Raw genomic sequence first — 18137 nt, 5'->3', positions numbered from 1 at the left:
TTATGGGAGAGAATGAAGGCCCCATCTTGGTCTCGAGTTGGACACCCCACAAGGGATGTCATTCTGCTGCGTGTTGAAGCTTCTGCAGGCCGGGACCTCAGTGTCACTGTCAGGGTGGAAGCGTCTACTCTGCTTCACTAGTGAACGTGTAGTTCTTTTATACTGAAAAGGTAGCATCAGGGATTCTACTACAATCGATATGTTATGAGAATGATTGTGTACATGAGACTAAACCGATAAATGTAATTTATGCAAAGTAGCCTGATCACCCTGGGATGAAAGATAACAATGACTTTCATTTTTCAGAGTGTGTTAATACTGTTATTTATGTTATGTGCAGGGCGTTTTACTTAGAATCCTCATGCATAATAAATTAGGCTAGTCTCAAGGAAACAAATCAACATTTATTCAGCACATAACTAGGTAAAAGGTCATTGCTAGAACCGTTATGCAGGCAAGGTGGGGTGGGTGAGGTGAAAGGTCGCTTTTCTACTTAGTCCTAGATTGGGAGACATAACACCCACTCATCTGAAGGATGATATTTAACTGGTGCTAAAAGCCCGCTAAAAAGACTAAAAACATTGTCATGAAACCTTTAAAACCAATGTCCCACAAACTATGGCCCTTGATGCTAAATTTCACTCTCAGATCAAGTTCCATTTTAGTAATCCTACGGAAATCCCCAAAAAACATGCCTCTTGGCACACCTTCTCGCCCAACCCTGAACAAGAAATCTATAACACTCTTCTAATGGTTAACCCCTCAAATCACTTCTCGGACCCCTTACCTCCTTATTCAATTCTTTATTCAAAATGATAAAAACCTCTATTCTACACCTATGGTCAAAGATCGTAAACGCCACTCTGAGATAAGGGTCCATACCGGACTGTCTTAAAATAGGGCACACCTATACTAAAGAAATCTGACTCCCTCCCCACTGATCTTAACAACTACTGCCCTATATCCAACATCCCCACTTGGCAAAATTGCTGTAAAAATGTGTACAAATACAACTATGCAACCACATCCAGAATTGCAACCTCCTAGACAAACACCAATACAGTTTCCGTCAAGGTCACAGCACTGAATCTGCGCTCACCCACATAATGCACAACATACTAAAAATGCTAGACTACAATGAATCATGCCTATTGATACTTCTTGACTTATCCTCCGCTTTCGATACAGTTAAGCATGACAACCTACTGTCCTTACTGTAACGAAGGATGGTCCTAACTGGCTCAGTGCTACAATGGTTCACCTCCTTCCTAAATTACAGACCACAAAGAATTAAGATGACGCATTTACTCTCTTAACCCTCCTTGGTCACCATAGGGGTTCCACAGGGCTCAGCACTCTCACCCATCCTTTTCAATTTATTCATGGAACCCTTCGCAAACGCACTGAACTCTGCGAACATTCTATATCACCTATATTGTGGACGACACTCAACTGTATATGAAAAATCTCCCAACCAGAAGACTTCATCTCCCTCAGCGCTATTCTACAGAATACTCAAAGTTGGTTCACTGACAACCCCCTCATGCTTCTCATCTCCCCTCGCAATCACTAACCCACGATAGACTTATGGTCCAAGCATCTTACTTCCTTTGACCGTGTTCCACACATCAGTGAGTCCGCGAAATCCTTGGGAGTCACCATAGACAAACACTTGAACATGCAGGTGCAAATCAATACTGCCACCAAGGGAGCAAATCATCAGATGAGCATACTAAGGAAACTTAAACCCTTTCTCCCACAGAACGACTTAAAAATGGTGGTACGAGCCCTAGTGCTACCAAGATTGGATTATGGAAGCACCACTCTATGCGGTCTCCCCAAATACAAGCTTGCCCCGCTGAGGGCTTCGCTAACGCTGCGGCCAGACAGGTCTCAGGAACTAAATGAAAAAAAAACAATTTTCTCCGACCTCGAAAGCCATGAACTGGCTACCCTACGAGGCAAGAATACACCTAAAGATCACCTGCATGACCCACAAAGCCCTGCATAGCAATACCCCCAGTTACTTAGCACGAAAGATTAAGCGATCAGAAGGATGCAGACAATTGCGTAGTGCTAGTTCACTACTACTGAAACCACAATCCTTCCACAAAAAGAGAACTGATTGCAGAACATTCTCAGGGATCGCTCTGAAGATTTGGAACTCCTTACCTCCAGTGATACGCGGAATCACTTCCTTTATCTCCATCAGAAAAGAAGTAAAACTTTTCGTAATGAACAAATTCACATCTTAAGACTTTAACTCTATGATGACTACCAGTCTCCTATGCTACCCTTATACTACTGTCTACCTCTTTTGTACTGAATGACAAAAATTGAATGTAGTATACTACCTCAACCACCTAATAATTAATAACTGTGTATTGTAAAGCGCTCCTATTCCCTTGTTGATCATCCCTTGATGACTACTAGTCACCTATGCTACCCATATACTCCTTTCTACCTCTTTTGTATTGAATGGTGAATACCGAATCGATGTATACTACGTCAACCATCTAACGATCTACAACTGTATATTGTAAAGCACTCTGAATCCCCCATGGGTCATGTTCGCACTATATAAAACTTTATAATTAAATAAATGTCTAAAAACATCTAAAAGCATGTTGCATATACAAAGGATACTGTTAAAACTTCAAAAGCTCTATAAATTAGGTATGGGCGCAAAATCCGTTCCGCTCGCGGAATTTGCGGAATTTCGGCAATTTCGCGATCTGCGAATCTCGCGAAATTGCCAAAAAATCTGCAAATCCGCTCGCGGGCGGATTTTTTTTTTTTTGCACATGCCCGAGTTGAAGCTCAAATTCAGTAATGCATTATAATCAGCCCAAACAACTAGTGAGCACGGTCGAGGCTAGGCAGGTGTGCTTCCTCCCTATATCTACCGTCTACAATTAGATGTAATCCTTGATGGAGGTCTTTGCATCCAAGAGTTTCTCGAGCCAAATTACTGTGTACTTCCTGTGACCAGGAGGCTGCTTCCTTCTCATCTGCTGCTCTGATCGGTCTCTGACCCTTTTTAAACAAGAGGCATGTGAACTCCCATAGAAGCCCCGCTCATTTGGCCCCGCCCCACACACACTAGGGTATGCAACGTCTTCGTACCCTTTCCTCACTATGATGGACAGCTCACTCGAGGAACCTCGGCGCCTTTCGGCGCTGTGGCAAAGTTACAGACACACGTGGTCACTGGAGACAAATCTTATGTCCCTTTACGCAGCTGTAGTGTAACAAAAGCACTTAACATTTACCAAACGAGGTAGCACTTACTGATTAGCCAGTAGAAAGTACTCCAGTTGAGTAGAGGTATGGCACAACACAGTGGCATCTTTGCGGATAAATATGCAGGCAGGATTCATTCTGGAACGATGCTCCTGTCACAAAAATTAAACATCAATAGGAAGCACTTACAGATATAAATAAAGTAAATAAAGCAGGTGCCTGAGTTGAAGCTCAAATTCAGTAACGCATTATAATCAGCCCAAACAACTAGTGAACACGGTCGAGGCTAGGCAGGTGTGCTTCCTCCCTATATCAACCGTCTACAATTAGATATAATCCTTGATGGAGGTCTTTGCATCCAAGGGTTTCTCGAGCCCAATTACTGAGTACTTCCTGTGACCAGGAGGCTGCTTCCTTCTCATCTGCTGCTCTGATCGGTCTCTGACCCTTTATAAACAAGAGGCATGTGAACTCGCATAGCAGCCCTGCCCGTTAGGCCCCGCCCCACACACATTAGGGTATGCAACGTCTTCGCGCCCTTTCCTCACTATGATGGACAGCTCACTTGAGGGACCTCAGGGCCTTTCGGTGCGGTGGCAAAGTTACAGACACACGTGGTCACTGGAGACAACTCTTCTGGCCCTTTACGTAGCTGCAGTGTAGGAAAAGCACTATACATTTACCCAACGAGCTAGCACTTACTGATTAGCCAGTAGAAAGTACTCCTCGAACTCGCAGATTTTTTTGCCATTTCGCAAGATTTCACGGACTGCAAATCCGCAGAATTCATCCATACTTACTATAAATCCACTAAAAAAGTCAATATATTGTCAGACTGACTAAGTATATTGAAAGCAATGGTGCTCAGTGAGACCAGAAGAAAAATAAAACAAAAATTGTGTTTTCATTCCAATTTAGTTTTGTTTTGAAAAAAGGCTGACTTGTTCTCCTCAGCAGAGAGCCAAATGTTTGTGTCCTGTGTTGGAGACACACATCACTGTCGCTTGCATTCGCACCTCTTGTATCAGGTTAATGGAGCAAAGGCAATCTTCTCCAGTTCCCACAGCAGCTGCTGAAGAAACACTAGAAGCCTGTAAGCCTGTTGTAGAGCCTTTGTCCATTCCGCCAGGATCTTAAGCATTCTGTGGAGTCTCTAAGAATGCTGTCATCAACATGGGAATATGCTGAGGACACTGATACACATGGGCCTTTAAGGGCGCAACCAATGGAAGTGTCAGACATAGGTCCAACATGCATTCGTATCCGCAGATCAAACATCGGAACACAGGCAAGATGCAATCAAACCAGGCTGGTCTGAATTATAAGGGATAGATAGAGATAGAGAACCATGTGGTCACGACAACGTCGGACCAGCAGTGCCATTGCCATTTCATGATGAACTGAGACGCCCATTGGGAAACAGGAAAATTAAAACTAGGATGCCCACTACAACTAGTAGGACCAGCGGAAGCCCTCCAATAACACTTCCCAATATGGAGTGTATGAAAGCAGGAATAACTCAAAAGATTGTCTGAAAGATGCTCAGTAGCCCATAACCTATACGTTTAAATTAGTGCACGATCCCCCTCGTATCATACATGTTAAAAATATGCTGAACCATTTCCCCGAAATGTTGTATGGACTAGTGCCTGTATCTCAGATGAAGACCTTGCAACCTGGAGATGAAAAGTCTCTTGGGCTGTTGTGAAGGCCACATCCTTCTGTAAACAAAACAGGTGATGGATCGAATGTGGATCAATGTCACACATTCACCCCAGTCAAAAGATTTGGGCCCAAATCCATCGTTTTTTTGCACTCCACACCACCCTGGGTTAGACAATGGCGATATGCAAATCAGCTCTGACCCTGTGCCCCATGGGAACAGTCCAGTCCGAACTACAAAAGCCATGTCCTTCCCAGAACGGAATCAAGCATCCGAGGACCGGACCGGTTTCGAGGTAACACCTCTCATCAGCCCGGCTAGCTTGACTCCAGTGGTGTGGAGTGCCTGGGACCCACGTCTGAGCATCCACAGCGCACTTATGGCGGTATTGCAAACAAAACAGGTGATGGATCGAATGTGGATCAATGTCACACATTCACCCCAGTCAAAAGATCTGGGCCCAAATCCATTGTTTTTTTGCACTCCACACCGCCCTGGGTTAGACAATGGCGATATGCAAATCAGCTCTGACCCTGTGCCCCATGGGAACAGTCCAGTCCGAACTACAAAAGCCATGTCCTTCCCAGAACGGAATCAGGCATCCGAGGACCGGACCGGTTTCGAGGTAACACCTCTCATCAGCCCGGCTAGCTTGACTCCAGTGGTGTGGAGTGCCTGGGACCCACGTCTGAGCATCCCCAGCGCACTTATGGCGGTATTGCAAACAAAACAGGTGATGGATCGAATGTGGATCAATGTCACACATTCACCCCAGTCAAAAGATCTGGGCCCAAATCCATCGTTTTTTTGCACTCCACACCACCCTGAACTGAGACGCCCATTGGGAAACAGGAAAATTAAAACTAGGATGCCCACTACAACTAGTAGGACCAGCGGAAGCCCTCCAATAACACTTCCCAATATGGAGTGTATGAAAGCAGGAATAACTCAAAAGATTGTCTGAAAGATGCTCAGTAGCCCATAACCTATACGTTTAAATTAGTGCACAATCCCCCTCGTATCATACATGTTAAAAATATGCTGAACCATTTCCCCGAAATGTTGTATGGACTAGTGCCTGTATCTCAGATGAAGACCTTGCAACCTGGAGATGAAAAGTCTCTTGGGCTGTTGTGAAGGCCACATCCTTCTGTAAACAAAACAGGTGATGGATCGAATGTGGATCAATGTCACACATTCACCCCAGTCAAAAGATTTGGGCCCAAATCCATCGTTTTTTTGCACTCCACACCACCCTGGGTTAGACAATGGCGATATGCAAATCAGCTCTGACCCTGTGCCCCATGGGAACAGTCCAGTCCGAACTACAAAAGCCATGTCCTTCCCAGAACGGAATCAAGCATCCGAGGACCGGACCGGTTTCGAGGTAACACCTCTCATCAGCCCGGCTAGCTTGACTCCAGTGGTGTGGAGTGCCTGGGACCCACGTCTGAGCATCCCCAGCGCACAGGGTCAGAGCTGATTTGCATATCGCCATTGTCTAACCCAGGGTGGTGTGGAGTGCAAAAAAACGATGGATTTGGGCCCAGATCTTTGGACTGGGGTGAATGTGTGACATTGATCCACATTCTGTCCATCACCTGTTTTGTTTGTTCTGTAAAAGCATGGCTTTCAGTCTGCTCAGAGACTCAAACCATATTAAGCAAACATTGAATGAAGGCCATAGCATTGCCTCCCTAACTGTGTGTTGGTGGAAATAATACTTGCATACAACAAGTAGCCCTGGTACTCGCTGTGACCAGATATGCGATGCCCATTAACATCCCAGAACAGCCTTGATCATTCAGCATGAAATAGCTCCCATTCGAGAGCAGCTCGAACACTGGCTAAATCACGGGAGCTGGAGAACCCTACAAGTGGCAGGATAAATTAGCAACTGAAGAATTCCAGTCTCCGTAAAGCAAAATTTCCTTACAAACTAGGGACCCACCTAAAGCACTCTCACATTTTGAACTGCCAACAAAAACGTCCCCGTTCCTGCATCTAAATCTGTACAGTAATTCGCAGTACCCATGTATGTACCCTTCTCCTAGTGCCTCATATCTGCCTACCTGGTGATACTGGTGACAGTATTGAAACTGGAAAGTCGTCACTGGCAGTGCAATGTAGCCATTGATTAACCATTCTGTGGAAGGTGACTCAGCCATGGTGAAAGGTAATTGATCCAACTGTTTAAATGTGCAACATGGCATATTTTGCATCCCTTTGTGCCATTACTATCTGTCTTTCTATTAGACTGTATGCAGAACACAGAGTCTTGATGTTGATGTAATGCCAGGGCACGTGGCCAGAACGCAATGATTGCAGTGTCCAGCTTTGCAGTATAATGGACGCAATTGCGATTGCCCATGTTGTAAAATAGACAAACCGTGTTTCCATTACATCTGTTGCAGAAGATACAATGTTCCCCAGTGAGTAAATCCTGGAGGATAGTGCGGTCATGCCATTGTCGATCACAGACAAAACCTTTTCTAGGTAAATTCTGTCAATCTCACACAATCTCTCAGCAGCCTCCTGTTGAGAGATGTCCCATAGCTAGTTATAAATAGCATATAGGTGTTAGGGTATGTGCACAGCAAAGAGCATGTCCCCTCTCATTGCACTAGTGGTCTCTGTAATTGCTCTCTTTAAACATACTACTGAAAGCCTTTCTTGGTATCTCAGCCCCTCCCTAAGACGTCTGTGAATGTTGCTCAATGTATTCACAAGTTTTGACATTGCTTTCTTGTTTGCACATTGGACCTTGCTTTTACCAAGGCTTGTTTAGAAAAGATTGGACCTTGCTTTTACCAAGGCTTAATTAGAACACTCCTCCCTAGGCCATGTGTTACTTCAACTCATTAGCATAATAACTGAAGCTCTGCACACCTGCTTGTGAGAACCACACCCAGTTCTTCGAACCACACCCTGCTCTTCGAACCACACCCAGCCCTGTCTATAAAAGGCAGCCCCTGAGCCTCACTCAGTGCTTGTGCTCGTCTACCTCCCACTTACCTGAGAACAGATCCTTCGGCGCTGGCACTCCTGCTCTCTCCAGAGTAGACCTTCATTGACTTCAACGGGCGTTGCTTCTGGCTCTTCCTCCTTCTGGTTTCCGGCTACTTCTTGCCTCAGCCCCTCTTCTGTCCACTGCAATCGACCTGCAAAAGAGAAAGAGGTCAAGGTTAGACTGATCAGTATCCCTTTTCAGCAACAAGTAAGTGCAAAACCTTTTATTACCTGAAAGAACTTTATCGGCGATTTCTGGATTCATGTAAAGACAATTTGGAACAAGATATCTCCGACGAACTTTGTGCTTCAAGCCCTTTGTTATAAGAATACTTTGTGGAACTTTGTGAAATAAACATTGTTTTACATGGAACTTTTTTAAGAATCGAACAGAGAAAACCATTGACAGCAAGGCAAACAGTAAACCAAGGACTTGCACAAATTACCTGCTGTATTTTGATGTAAAAGTACAATATTTGTTTTATAAAAAGTCTGGAAATGTGTGAAAAGTGAGTTTGCTATTAAGAATTTAGGCTTTAGTTATATTAAGGTGAATGTTAGACGTTGCTAATTCAGATAATGATATTCGTTTGATTTTACAGAAGTTTTACAGTAATAGAAAGCACATACCAGAACAGTAACACATTCCAAACCTGGAAGCTTGAGACCAGGATCCAAGAGGTACTTTTAGAAGAGAATTTCTATTAAGATTAAGGTTTAGACAGGAACACATTTAGGGATAGGTTGCACTTATCTGTTCTGTGTTTATGTTTCATTAGGCACCAGTTTCTACAGAAGTCAGAGTTGGCCGCAGATTTTAGCAGCTCTTCTACAGAGGAAACGCAAGAACGGTGTTGTCTCTCTTTATTTTATCCACTTCCCCCCTTCCCTTGAGCTTGCACTGTTTTAAAACTAATGTGCTGGAACAAGCAGTCTCAGGGTGGGGTCGGACTGTCTTCAACCTCCATCAGAACTGAACAGAAACTCAGGTGAGCTTGGCTTTGACAATAGGAAATGTTTTCGACATGGCTTCTGATGACCTAATAAAAAATCCCTAAGATCCATGTCATCTGAAAGAAGGGACAAGTGTTGTTTCACTTGGGACAGTGTTGAGGCCTTTAGCCGCTCTATGCATAACTTCCCCACACTGTAAGATGTCACCACCCTAGAGTGTTCTGATTGTACATAGAGCTGTTCAAAAACACATGGGGGAGGTAGAGCAAGTGGTTGGATTCGCGCTCCACAGCGATGATTAAATAAACAAAGGAAATCCAACTATCAAAAAGGGAGGGGGAGAGAGTGATCAATGTATGTTGAAGCACCCAGTGTTTTGTAAAATACCCCTCACACACCAAAAGGCCCCTTGGTGTCATGCTTCATCATCGGGGTCTTCGCACCCCTCTATCGGGATGCGGCGTGCTGCGACCTACGGCTACGCGGGAGCACTTGTGGTGTTGACTATGTGTGGTGTCCAGTGTGTGGGGTATGTTTTCAAGTGAGTGGGGGGTGTGTAGTGAAAAAATTAAAAAGTACCTGGCACTAGAGTATAAAAAGAAAACAATTTTATTCTGAACTCTGGCTGGTACTGTTAAAAGAAGTGCTGGGCGAGGTCTAAGTTGTTGTGTTAATGAACAAGACCTCTGGTGTGCGTTGTTGTCGACATGTTTCGGAGACAAGCTCCTTCCTCAGGACGGGGGCACAACCTCCCCTCCCTACTCACGTCTTAATTATTAAAAATTGTGTATTTTACAGAAAAGTGAATTTTAAGATAATAGGCTAAGTGTGCCTACAGCGGTCTGCTACAAGCACAATGACCTGTAGAAAGACAAAAATAACACCTAATGGTTACCCATGTAACGGGTAGTTCAAGGAGGTGCAGTCACCTGGAACCGTACCATTCGCTTATTAGTAAGCCTGTTGAAAAAGGGGGCTCACAACACATACAACATAAAACACATAAAATACTAGGGTTTACTGTAAGATGTATTCATACTTGTGAAGCTTCTTTGTAGGCTTCGTGAGCAAAATAGGAACGTCGGGGTGTTGCTCCAATGGCTATCTGTGGTGGAGAATGATGCAGCTTTAATCATTCATTCTATCTCACTTACTTAGGTCGAGGATTACAGCTGGCCGTTATGTACTTCTTTGGACAGAATCATACTCACAAGGACAGGACTCTCTGATCGCCGCCTTACCCCTCACGCTGCTCCGCTGGTGTGGAGTAAGGGTTTGGTCATGGATATTTATACCCTTTCATCCTAATTAGGCGGAAGTAATTATGTATGCATATGAGGGTATCCCGCCCTTAATTACATGTCCATGTAAGGAGCATCCGCTTACTGACCATACAGGGCGTTCGTATGTAATTGGACGGGCGCCGGCCTGGGATCAGCGTCTGCATCATGGATCAAGTATGGACAGCGCACGCGCACTGCCGTTACGGCGTCCATCTATGCACGCGTGATAGCAGCTTGTGTGTCTGTTCCACACGCATGCGCATTAAACACACGCGTATGTCACTGCTTGACTACAGAGCGTGTGTGTTAATCGAGTGATGTAACTATGGGCTATTCCAGCTGGTTAATGAGATTATGTATACTCATATGTACTCAATCCATCTCTTTTGGATGTATATTGATAGAGTACTATTGAACCAACATTGCGAAAAGGGCATTAGTTTATAAAGCTGATTAGAACAGTTGGCGGTCCTCTGTTATGCTGATAGTTGACTCCAGGGTACATCATCGTTAAGCCCATTTAGATGGGTCCCCAGTCTGAACACCCAACGTTGTTCCTTCAGGAAAAGGCCAGCTTCTGAGGGTAATTGCTCTATGACTGTCCATCTCAAGTCATTGACGCAGTGTTGTTCAGTCAAAAAATGCGTTGCCATTTTGGTTGTGCTTTTTTTACACCGCACATTGCTTTTATGTTCATTCATTCGAGTTTTTATGGCTCTCGTGGTCATTCCCACATACTCAAGGTTACATGGGCATTTGATCAGGTAGATGACGTTTTTTGAATTGCAGTTTGAGAATTTCCTTTGTTCCCATGTGGTGCCATTGCGAAAGGTGAGTCTTGTGCTTTTTTTCGTCAAATGGCAGCTGCTGCAGTTGCCGCAAGGGAAGTGGTCCTGGATGTCAATTGATGATTGTAGGGCTACTGTGGTTGGCCTCGGTCTGGTGTGTACCAGTATGTCTCTCAGGTTGCGTCCCCTGCGATGTGCGAACATGGGTTTTTCAAAATCCAGTTTGCCACATGTCAATATTCTCCAATGTTTATTTATAATTTTGGACACTTCATTTGACATGGTGTTGAATGTTGTCACACAGATTGGTCGTTTGTTCTCAGTGGGTTCCCTGGTTCGTTCCTCCAGTAATGTTTCTCTGTTATTATTCTTTGCCCTCTTCATTGCTTTGTTGATTATTTTGTTGGGGTATTCTCGTTGTCTGAGTTTTTCTTTTAGGTCATTTGCCTGTTGTTTAAATTCGGACATCTCTGTGCAGTTGCGCCTCAGGCGTAAAAACTGTCCATATGGCAGTTTTTCCCGTAGATGTCTCGGGTGGAAGCTGTCATATCTCAACAAGCAATTCCTGGAGGTAGGTTTGAAATGAGTGGTGGTTTTCAGCAACCCTGCATCTGCATAAATGTTCAGATCCAGGAAGACCAATGTTTCATTTGAAATGGTGCTCGTGAATTTCAGGAAAGCATTCTGTTATTCAACCATTCCTGAAAACTTTCCGCTGATTGTTGGTCACCTTCCCAGATGACCAGAATGTCATCTATGTACCTCCTCCAGCATTTCTCAATTCTCAAACTGCAATTCAAAAAACGTCATCTACCTGATCAAATGCCCATGTAACCTTGAGTATGTGGGAATGACCACGAGAGCCATAAAAACTCGAATGAATGAACATAAAAGCAATGTGCGGTGTAAAAAAAGCACAACCAAAACGGCAACGCATTTTTTGACTGAACAACACTGCGTCAATGACTTGAGATGGACAGTCATAGAGCAATTACCCTCAGAAGCTGGCCTTTTCCTGAAGGAACAACGTTGGGTGTTCAGACTGGGGACCCATCTAAATGGGCTTAACGATGATGTACCCTGGAGTCAACTATCAGCATAACAGAGGACCGCCAACTGTTCTAATCAGCTTTATAAACTAATGCCCTTTTCGCAATGTTGGTTCAATAGTACTCTATCAATATACATCCAAAAGAGATGGATTGAGTACATATGAGTATACATAATCTCATTAACCAGCTGGAATAGCCAATAGTTACATTACTCGATTAACACACACGCTCTGTAGTCAAGCAGTGACATACGCGTGTGTTTAATGCGCATGCGTGTGGAACAGACACACAAGCTGCTATCACGCGTGCATAGATGGACGCCGTAACGGCAGTGCGCTTGCGCTGTCCATACTTGATCCATGATGCAGGCGCTGATCCCAGGCCGGCGCCCGTACAATTACATACGAACGCCCTGTATGGTCAGTAAGCGGATGCTCCTTACATGGACATGTAATTAAGGGCGGGATACCCTCATATGCATACATAATTACTTCCGCCTAATTAGGATGAAAGGGTATAAATATCCATGACCAAACCCTTACTCCACACCAGCGGAGCAGCGTGAGGGGTAAGGAGGCGATCAGAGAGTCCTGTCCTTGTGAGTATGATTCTGTCCAAAGAAGTGCATAACGACCAGCTGTAATCCTCGACCTAAGTAAGTGAGATAGAATGAATGATTAAAGCTGCATCATTCTCCACCACAGATAGCCATTGGAGCAACACCCCGACGTTCCTATTTTGCTCATGAAGCCTACAAAGAAGCTTCACAAGTATGAATACATCTTACAGTAAACCCTAGTATTTTATGTGTTTTATGTTGTATGTGTTGTGAGTCCCCTTTTTCAACAGGCTTACTAATAAGCGAATGGTACGGTTCCAGGTGACTGCACCTGCTTGAACTACCCGCTACATGGGTAACCATTAGGTGTTATTTTTGTCTTTCTACAGGTCATTGTGCTTGTAGCAGACCGCTGTAGGCACACTTAGCCTATTATCTTAAAATTCACTTTTCTGTAAAATACACAATTTTTAATAATTAAGACGTGAGTAGGGAGGGGAGGTTGTGCCCCCGTCCTGAGGAAGGAGCTTGTCTCCGAAACATGTCGACAACAACGCACACCAGAGGTCTTGTTCATTAACACAACAACTTAGACCTCGCCCAGCACTTCTTTTAACAGTACCAGCCAGAGTTCAGAATAAAATTGTTTTCTTTTTATACTCTAGTGCCAGGTACTTTTTTATTTTTTCAGTACACACCCCCCACTCACTTGAAAACATACCCCACACACTGGACACCACACATAGTCAACACCACAAGTGCTCCCGCGTAGCCGTAGGTCGCAGCACGCCGCATCCCGATAGAGGGGTGCGAAGACCCAGATGATGAAGCATGACACCAAGGGGCCTTTTGGTGTGTGAGGGGTATTTTACAAAACACTGAGTGCTTCAACATACATTGATCACTCTCTCCCCCTCCCTTTTTGATAGTTGGATTTCCTTTGTTTATTTGTACATAGAGCTGATCAGGCCTATTGATACTAAACCCTTCTGTGGTACCCCTGAATCTTGACTAGCACTTATTTCTGTCGATAAGCTAAACGAACCATCCCTTCCAATTGGGGTCAGGAGAATTGTACAAACCATTGTGTTGTGTGGCAGCCAATGTATCCTCCCTATGTTGTGTGTAATGTTGCCACCCCTCAATGTGTGTAAGCGAGGGAATATGAGGTGTGTTCAAGTCCTTGATCTTGGCTAGTCAAAGACAGGAAGTCTGTTTCACTGGCTCGTTCAAGAAAATCGTTTGATGTGGTATGAGGCATGTTCTAAATATGGCCTGAACTTGCCATTCATTAGTCCCCAGACAGATTGTGTGTCTATAGTGTCCTTTCAAAAGTCAAACCCCTGTAAAGACAGTTGCGAAATAATGCAAGCAGAGTATATCAGTGTTAGTTAGCATATTTTTCTTTGGAGGTGTTGAAGCAAGCCTATAGAAATAAGCGGTCTGGTCTGAAGTGTAAACCCAGTCAAATAAGCAAACTTCTGTGCAAATGTTGTTGAACTACCTTTCGGTGGAATTGAGCAATGTTCCCATTGATTGCAATTGAAAACATTATGTGGAATACTTGCTTTGTGCATAAAATGGTTACCATAGAGTTGGTAACAAAACATGGTGTCAAAAGTAGATGTGTCATCATACAATTCATCATTTGAAAATACAGCAGATTGTTCTAAATCAGAAAGCTTAGTATTTACAGTTTCAAAGACCCAATCATCAGAGAAATGATATCACTAATAGAGGTATTTTAAAAGTTCACTTGGACCATACACATCATAGAAAACTCTGTCCCAAACTGTTCCTTCAGGAACTAGAACTAATGTAATGTTCGCGAAGAACCGGTACCTCTGTTCATGGTGTGATGATGCATAACGTTTCAGGACCAAGTTCACATGTTGGACTGCAGAGTGTTCTGGGAGGTAGTGTCCATTCAAGAGCAAGAAAAAGACAGTCACTTCACCTATACCGCAGTCTGGCAACAATAGCCCAATTGTAATCCAGAGTTGTAGCAAGGGGAAAACAAAGTAAGTCTTTTTAAGCCAAAGGTAGAAATCACAAATTTGTTGTTTGTGGGAAACAGGCGCTTGCAGTGACTCGGTTCACTTGGATCCACTGAAAAATTGTGAAAATTGATGAAGTAGCCAGATGCAGTCCAATCTATCTTTGGTAGCTTAGCAGATTTTGTAAAACTGACAGATGTCTCTTGAAGAGACATTTTCACATAGACATCTGTATCAGGTCGAATTGAGATCTGTTTTTCATTTGTAGCTTGTTGCTGTTCAGTTTCAACAGGAACAAGTTCAATTCCATTGTTGATAACTCCTTCATTTTGTAGAGTCGAGTCTTAAGAGGTTATGAATCTTTCCGTCTGAACTTCCTGTGTGGTAGCAAGAGGAGATCGGTGGCTACCCAGGAGCAGACGGTGTCTGCTGTTGAGTTGGGGCCACATAGTGTGGTTTGATCAGATCAATTGAGATGAATCTATTTTCTTTCATGCCGGCAGGGAGTGGAAGAAGTGCTTGTCTTGTTCCTTCGACAGCCAGGACAGGTACAGGTGTTCTGTAAGATGGCCTAAATTATTTTTTGTCCACTATTTTTTCTTTGACCAGGTCCCCAATCTTCGGTACCCAGGCAGGTCTTGCTGGAACAGCTTTCACTTTTCCATTGGCAGTGCGTTTTACTTAGATATTGCTTTCTAATGGCCGGAATTCATTGAGTCCCTGTAAAACAGCCAAACGATTATTGATGTCGAATGGTTTTTCATCCCCCACAGTGCTGCCACAATCGAGGTCATGTGCCCACATTCTTATCCCAAACAGGACTTCATATGGAGTACGGCCCCAGGGAACTTCTAGGCATGTTGTTAAGTGCCCTCTGTACCCCTTATAGGTGATTGACCCAACCGCCACCGAGTCTAATACCCTTACTGTTAAGCATTGCTTTAAGTCACGGTTCTTCCTCACTACAATCACATTTCCCTACAGATGATATGGGGAGGAGCACCACAATGCTGCACCCTAACTTCCCATGGCTTCTTTGTAAGACCATGAGCTAAACGCACGTACGTGGTCGGAATGTAATGTGCCAATTACCTATGTCCCTATGAAGACTCACAAACCCTTTAGAACAATGCAGGCGTCAGCCGATCGCTGAGGCCATGCCCACAGGAATCTAGAGAATGAATCCACTGCCACCAAGATATACTTGTAAGCCCCGTCAGATTGAAAGGGACCGCAGTAGTCCAAATAGACACATGCAAGAGGTATGTCTGAAATCAGTAGTGGTGTCTGTGGCAGACATGCTGCAGTGGAACCCTTCATCTGTTGACAGATGGCACATTTAAGGATAAAACCTTTGGTCTGTTTAATAAGACCTGGTGACAAATAACGCTGCTTCAGTAGTGAAATAGTTGCAGCGATACCCGAGTGTGCTGAACCCAGACCCTCCTGTGCAGCTAGAATTAATCGTAATCTCCGGTCCATGTGTAGTATTACTCTATTCCCCACTCCTGAAATTTGAGCACAGAGAATGTTTTGCACATTTAACTTGAAGTAGTAGTTAAGCGGAAATCCGTTTTGGCAAGGTTGAGCTGTTACGCATAGCGTTTATAGCTATCATTATCTGTCCGCCTATCCTCGTGCTAGAATGAGTGATTGCAGCAACGGCAGCAGTTTGCACTGTCACCTTGGCGGCTTCAGCAGTCAAAATGCTGCTACCAGATTGATTCTTAAGCTTCCCAAATTGACCCCAGGGTCTTCAAATGCTTCCCTGGCTTCTAATGCTCAGTCATGCTAAATGTAAAGTCCTCTGCTTAGCCCAAAAAGGAATAAAAGACTCAGGGCCGGACTTCCTCAAATCAGCTTTTAAGCGATATAACCCTAATCGAGAACTTAGATCGGCCAATGTCGTCCCTAAATTTAAAAGATGCAATGGGGTGGCAGAGGTATAGTCCTTAACACGATCAAACTTTGCAACAGCTTCCCACCTCATCTCAGAGCAATTCCCTCACTAACATCTTTTAGAAAGGAGATAAAGACCTGGCTATTTAACATCTTAACAGAACGTAGCTTGCCTTCAGTCAGCGCCAAGAGACCTTGTGGTAATCGCGCGCTTTAAAAAATTCTTAAGTGCATACCAACACGCTGATGACTCAATGTATGAATTATATGAGACTGTGGCAAGCAATTTTCAAGCTCTGCCACTTGTTCCCAAAGCAGCTTGTGCCTTATGGTGCAAACTTTGGAATCTCGAAACCCAGTGTGGCTCCAATAGTGAAGATGTTCATTGTATGAATGGGCACAATAAAATGAATCGCACACAACAAGTGTTGGGAATTCTTGATCTGTATTCTGTAGTGCCAGTATTAGTGCTTTCGTTTCTGCCAGCTGTGCCGTGCAATCTCCTGGAGACTGCGCCTGTGTTTTGCTAGGATGGAACTTGCCATCCTGCATACGATCCTTCACAATTGTACATGCTGCACTGTCTTGCTGTTTACTTCCTATGGCAGGCTGGGCAGACCCATCAGTTTAAATGATGTATTTGCAGTAGTCTAGAGGCAATATTTCATTCAGTAGAGGATATTCCTGTTCATACTGCAGGAATGCTTGTGCCTTTAATGTAGAATAAATTTGTAGTCTACATCTGCTACAGGGAAATAATTAGCCCATTGTATCCATTGTGGATATAGTGCTTTTGCGTTTGGAACGCTTGCTTTGGTAACAGCCTCTAAGGTTGGTACTGGAGTTACGACAATTATGCGCTTCCCTTATGCTAGTGCTCTTTCTCTCACAACAGCAGTTTATACTGCTGTCAGTATATTTTCTGTAGATGCAAAACACAATTCAGCATTTGTATACAAATGAGATTTGTATACTATGGGTACCGTTTCGCCTTCATTGAAGGTGAGATAAGTGTGTCCTGACTGACTAGCGACCACACAGATCATCAAATTTGTAGTGTTTACACATGTGTGTAAATGTTTGGAAGGTATTGTATCAGCTTGTACGGAACAGAGAATTTCTGCGTGTCCAATGTTGAAATGAAAAATCAGGTCTGATTAGGTTGATGGAAGGTTTAACCCTTTCTGCGAAATCCAAAATGTATGTTCAGCCAAAATGTAGGAATCCTAAAATGGATTGTAATCGACAATAACATACTGTATTTCGCATTACTACAATGCATAAAAGTACAAATATATATATATATATATATATATATATATATATATATATATATATATATATATATATATATATATATATATATATATATATATATATATATATATATATATATATATATATATATATATATATATTACGCTCGACTCTCCCAAATCCAAAAGAAAGAGGCAGCACTCGCGGACCAAGGTCATACCAGGTTTTAAGTAAAGGGAAAAAGAAAAGCACAGACGCGTTTCGGCGTGAGCCTTCGTCAGTGTGTCCTGTATATATATATATATTACCTACTGGCGGTCGCCAGTAGGTAGTTATAGTTAGAATTTTTTTCAATGCAAAATCTCAAAATTCTATTGTGAATAACTTTGGTGCCGGTTGACGAATCTGCCTGAAAATTTCCTCAAATTTGCCT

The sequence above is a fragment of the Lissotriton vulgaris genome, chromosome 6 (assembly GCF_964263255.1).
Source record: "Lissotriton vulgaris chromosome 6, aLisVul1.2, whole genome shotgun sequence".
In the NCBI taxonomy this organism is placed as follows: domain Eukaryota; kingdom Metazoa; phylum Chordata; class Amphibia; order Caudata; family Salamandridae; genus Lissotriton; species Lissotriton vulgaris.
Note: the sequence above shows the minus strand (reverse complement) of the source record.